Here is a 6244-nt window from a genome sequence, read left to right on the forward strand (position 1 = left end):
AACAAGATAAAGTCAAGAAGAATGGTGGGACCCAAACAGTGGAGTAAGACATAGATTAATCAGTGTAGACATAGATTTACGAAATCCCTGGAGACCCTGACATTGGTTTCATAAACATAGGCAGAAGTTATTCTTTAACGGGAAGGACATGTAGCAGCTGCAAAAGAAAAAAAAATTGCATTCACCACGTCCGCCGTGCTGCCTGAGTGAGGCAACACAAAATGGCGGTTAAATACAAAATGGCGGCTGGATACGAAGCGAAGTCGAAAACCACGTAACCTCAGACCCTCCATTTTGCCATACTCAGGCAAAGCACAAAGACTCATGTTAGTCTGAATCGATATCGATGGTCATGAGGTCATTGAGGTGTTGCTGCAACATCTTTCTGATGTTCTCTGTTTCCTGTGTTACTGGCTTAGAAACACACACAGTGGCACAAAGTCCGCAAATAGCTGAACCGCACTGTAAACAGAGACAACAGGAAAAGATGATTGCCAGAATCACTCCAAGGAAAGTTAACACCTTCCATCCCCATGTGGACAGTAGTGCCCAAAACCATCCCATCACAGACCAATCTCCAGTGTCCTGATTAATGGACTCGGAGATGACATGTAACTTAGAGATGGCTTGGTATACTGTAGGGGCATTATCTGGAACGTAAACGCAGCAACTGGACCCAATCAATTTACAGACTCCGCCTCTATCAGCCAAGACAATGTCTAGAACCACTCGGTTCTGCAGAGTCATAAGGCGATCCGCCTGAAGTTCAGCTGTCAAATTATTCAATGCTCCAGAAGGTATATTTATGGTAGCATCAACCACACGAACCAGGCGTCTGATGTTTCTACTATTTGCCATTGGACCCCAAAACGGAAGAATTCCTTTCAGGAAATCTCCTCCCTCTTGTCCAGCCATGTCTTCCGCATCAATAACCCCTCTACCTAATCTTTTTCTATGGTGATCTGCAGGAGCAGTATATGTCAGAGGGAGAAGGAAAGCTATATAACATGTCCCCGAGAAATGTGTGGGAAGCCATGTATAAGCTTTATCATGACAGATAAAGTATGTGCCTTGTGATGGAACTAACGGTGAAGGAGTCAAGGGTGTATAGACGTATATGTGAGAACAATTACTCCTTTCCTACTTAACTTTGGTATTCTGGCCATTTATTTGTAAACACAGATTACCTCTCTGGGGTAAAACCCAAATTGGTGCAAATTTCTTCTGTTTAATCTTATCAGTGAGACTAGTGACATACCGGGTCACGTTCCATCCATCATATGTTCTCTTTTCGTCTTTGGGAATCTTGATAATATCAGCTATTTTTGCCATGGTCACTATTCCCTTGATCAAAGAGCTATGACTGAAATCCACTCCACCATTGTAAGACCCACCGGGAGGATATCGGAGTAGATTCTGGTATGCATTAGAAAACACAGCCAGATAAGCCCAGGCAGAACCTTCATACGTAAATGGAAGAACCAAATACGGCATCCCTCTCTCTGTATTATGTGGTAGGAGCCCACAAACCCAACAATCAGTAGTATTCACTACCAATTGATGCTGATGCAAGAGTTGGATAAATGAATTGTTAAAATACTCCATTCTTCTCATCTGCTCATGGTCTGGGAGTGCATAACATTTATGTGGAGAAATAGTAGTAGAGGGAATCAAAGAAGTAGACGTAGGGACAGGTGTTGGCTGCATACTGTGTACAATCCATCCTACACATGCTAATAAACTGCATAAACATACTGAAATACATAATGCTACGCTACAACGACTGAATAATAATTTCTTATAATGATTTCTTTTCATAATTTTGACATCATTCTCTTTTCCTGCGCTATCCAGTACTCTAAAGGCGTTGCTCATGATAATCTACCTTAATCACTTAGCTGTGGTTGTTAGACACTGCAAGTCCTGTTGACCTAGTCACTATTCAGGTCACAGCCTAAAACTCCTACCGTGATCCTGCAACTTGATGGATAGTGGAAAAAGAATCTTTCACTTTTTAACACAAGGCAAGAATTATATTAATTGTTTTTAGGCAACCTTTCTCTCAGGATGTATCGTGTCTTGCCATGTATCCTCTCATCTTTAAATAAAGTCTCTGGATACGATGTGTTTAATCGTAGGTGTGGAGGTACAGCTTCCTGCAAAATGTCGTCGTCCTCTTTCTCGGAACTAGTCCAATCCAGGCGTGCACTGCTGAAAGGTACGAATCTAAGTACCTTATCACACTCACTATCACCAACGCCTTCTCGGACCCACTGGTCGTAAGGTAAAGGCAATGGTACCCGCTTACAGTGCACGCCGTGGATCCAGTTTCGTTTTCCGATGACCTTCACTGCTGTACGGGTGGTGAGTAGGACTTGTCTCGGCGGCCCCCAACGAGGTTCCAGATTTTTCTTCCTCGGGAAGTTTTTCAGACACACCCAGTCACCGGGTTGGATGGAGTGTCCTAGATCTGAGGAGGCCTCCGGCAAAGCGTTTTGGACCTGTTGACGAATAATACGCAATTTAGTGGTGAGGTCGTGCAAATAGTCAACCAACAATGGATACGGAATGTCTGAGTACTTTTTGGGGTGAGGGACTCCCCAATCATTAGCAATGCGCCCGAAAACAATCTCGTATGGGCTAAGCCCCAAACGAGAATGGACAGTCGTTCTTATTGAGAGAAGTGCCAAAGGCAAGGCGTCAGGCCAGGAAAGGCCTGTGCTAGTCTGGATCTTTGCTAACTTAAGTTTGAGAGTGCCATTGTAACACTCTACCAAACCCGCTGACTGAGGGTGGTTTGCCGCATGGAATTTCTGTCTAATACCAAGACCCACACATACTTTCTGCATGATCTGACCTACAAATTCACTCCCATTGTCACTCAAGACAATGCGCGGCAAACCAAACCTCGGGAAGAATTCCTTCAGAAGGACTTTGGCAGTAGACAAAGCAGTATTGTCCTTTAGGGGGAAGGCCTCTATCCATCTGGAAAAGGCACAAACCACCACCAGGACATTCTTAAGATTATTGAAACGCTCCATATGGATGTAGTCTATTTGTAGTACCTCAAAAGGGTACGTAGGGGGAGCAAAGTGACCTGCTGGAATTGGAGTTCCCTTTCCTGGATTATGCATCAAGCAAACAATACAATGCTTCACTACATTTTCTGCACATTTAGGAATATTTTCATTTTGCCATACTGGAGCTAGGAGTTTACATATACCCCTTGCATTATTATGGGCTGGTCCATGAGCCATAGTGACCACAGGTAACACATACGCATCTGGTAACAACCATCACTGATGCTCTGACAATTCCGTCCAACATCCCATCGTATCCAACATCCCGTACTTTCTTTCCACTTACTCAATTCTTTCTCAGTTGCTTCTTTCTGAATCATTTTCACGCTTTCTACTGTATCCTCACACATACCAGCCTCTGGGACCCAATTTGACGGTCCTGCAACATACATTCGACCCTCAACATTCCGTGCTGTTTCTTTCGCTATTTCATCCGCAAATGCATTTCCCCGACCCACGTCTTCAGTAATCTTTTGATGGGCACTACACTTCACAATCGCTATTTGAGTGGGCACGGTAAGTGATTCAAGAATGTCACTCACCAACTGACCATGCTGTATTTTAGTGCCGTGGGAGGTAAAGAATCCTCTCTCTCTCCACAAACAGCCGAAACTGTGGGCAACGCCAAACGCGTATTGGCTATCTGTGTAAACAGTCACTCTTTTTCCTTTCGCCAACACACATGCTCTTTTCAACGCAATCAACTCTGCAGCTTGCGCTGAATTCTGTGAAATGCGTGCAGTTTCCACTATCGTATGTAAAGTTGTAACAGCGTAAGCTGCTGTCGTCTCGCCATTAGGAAGCTTAAAGCAAGACCCATCTACCCACAAGATCCCATCCGGATCCGTAAGTGGTGTATCTTTCAAATCGACTCGACCTTTAGTTTCTTCTTCTGTACGAAGAAAACAATCATGCTGATCGTGTACATTTTTCTCATCCAAAATTGGCAACAATGTTGCTGGATTCAGAACATTACATCTCCTGATATGTATATGATTTGCTAACAACGTCAACTCATATCCTGACAAACGAGCACTCGTTAAGTGCTGGGTTTTCGTCCTATTCAAAAGAGTATCTACTGCGTGTGGCACCATAACATTAAGAGTATGATCCAACACCAATCCAGCAGATTGACGAATAGAAATCGCTGCTGCCGCTGTTGCTCTAAGACAGCTAGGTAACGCTTTACCAACTGGATCTAATGTTGAAGAAAAATTGGCACATGGCCTTTGTTTCCCTCCAAATTGCTGTGTGAGAACTGATAATGCACAACCTTCCTTTTCATGAACATAAAGTGTAAAGGGTTCACTGTAATCTGGAGTACCCAACACAGGAGTCGAACACAAAGCAGTACGTAAATCAGAAAAACAGTTTTGACATTCATCAGTCCAAGGAAACGGTTGGGGCGTATCTTTCAGAGTGAGTGTCAACAAAGGTTTCGCCAGTAGGGAGAAGTTCGGAATCCATTGTCTACAATAAGAGGTAATGCCTAAGAAAGCACGCACCTCCCTTTGTGTGGATGGTACAGACATTTGCGCAATTGCTTGAATACGTTCTGGGGTCAATCACCTTCCCTCCTTCGACAAGAGATGACCTAAGTAGGTAACCTCTTGTTGGCAATATTGTAACTTAGAAAGTGACACTTTGTGATGTAGATCGGACAAATGTCGCAGAAGTGACACAGTCGTATTTGTACAGACATCTTCCGAATCAGCAGCCACTAATAAATCATCCACGGCAAAGAAAAGGTGTCAAGCTGAGACTTCAAGGCTTGACTATAGATGGAGGGACTCTCACAATAGCCCTGAGGTGCACGCTTAAATCGAAAACTTCGTCCTCCAAGAGAGAAACCAAAGAGATCCCTACTTTCCTCAGCAGTGGGAATGCTAAAGAAAGCATTTTTGAGAACATGACCGAAAACCAAGCTGCCGAAGCAGGAATCATAGTAAGCAAGGCAGTGATATCTGGGACAACAGGAAACTGAGGAACAACAATTTTGTTGACTTCCCGGAGGTCTATCACAAAACGGTACACAGGTGGCTGAGAAGGATCAGTACGCTTTAGAACAGGCAGAACAGGACTGTTACAAACATTTCCTCTGGTCTCCTCGATCACACCCATCTCAACCAGGTCATGAACAATAGCCAACAGCGCTCTCTCAGCATCGTTAGATATTTTATATTGTGGAATGCGTGGTAACTTAACATCAGGCTTCACAGTGATCACATAAGGTAGAATTTAAAGCAAACCAACATCATTCGGACCCATAGCCCAAAGCGTAGCAGGGAGCGAACGCAGTTCGAGTGGCAGTTGGTCTTTAGATACGTACATCGGAGAAGTCAATTTAGCACCTAAAGTTAGATGTACACCAGATGGTGAGCAATACAATGTGGCATGCAGACGTTTCAATAAATCCAAACCCAATAAATGCTCTCCGCAACCCGTCGTCAAAAGAAGTGGAGCTTCTAAATCGTATGGGCCAATGGAAATAGGCAAAGGACAAGAAACAGGGTTGCTAACTGGGGCACCAGAAAATCCTACCGAAACATTTGTTAAGCTAGACAAAGGTGCCCCAGGGAGTTTAGAGTGCATAATAGAACTTCTCATTGCACCAGTATCCAAAATAAATGGTTCTGTAACATCCAATGTTACAACATTAACATAAGGTCCATCCTGATCCACTGGAACTGATACGACTCCCTTACTCTGTCTATGGCTGTCCTAGCAAGTGAGGAAATCAGAATTCTCACCATCTGTGCAATAATCATCATTGTAATACTGTGCAGACTGAGAATTCTGCTGGTCAAAATAATTCGTAGAGTCCTGAGGGGGAGAGGGACGTCATTCCTGAGACAACGCACCACGCCCTCTACCTCTGGACACTGACCGAGAATCTCCACAACCCCGTGGCTGTGATCCGCCATAACGTTGTAACAGAATCGGGTTACTAATCTTAAAATGACCTTCCTCTTTACAGTAAGCACATTGATTAGGACCCAATGGAAATCGCGGAGCTGGAGACTCAGGTTTTTGCAACAGCTTCTGAAACTGTGGAGGCTGTTGAAATTGGGGCTGAGCAGAACGAGGAGGATAAGCCTGTTGAAGAAGAACCTTCGTTTTTAATTCTTTAGTTTTCTTCTCCACTTTCTCCTTGTCTTCCTTAT

The 6244-nt window shown here is 43.9% G+C and overlaps 1 pseudogene; it reads right to left on the reverse strand.

The window, feature by feature from the left end:
* Window positions 1-327: 327 nt before the first annotated feature.
* Window positions 328-1707, reverse strand: LOC147711718 (endogenous retrovirus group PABLB member 1 Env polyprotein-like; annotated as a pseudogene).
* Between the last annotated feature and the right edge of the window lie 4537 nt (window positions 1708-6244).

Source organism: Lissotriton vulgaris, chromosome 5 (assembly GCF_964263255.1).
Source record: "Lissotriton vulgaris chromosome 5, aLisVul1.2, whole genome shotgun sequence".
Taxonomy (NCBI): domain Eukaryota; kingdom Metazoa; phylum Chordata; class Amphibia; order Caudata; family Salamandridae; genus Lissotriton; species Lissotriton vulgaris.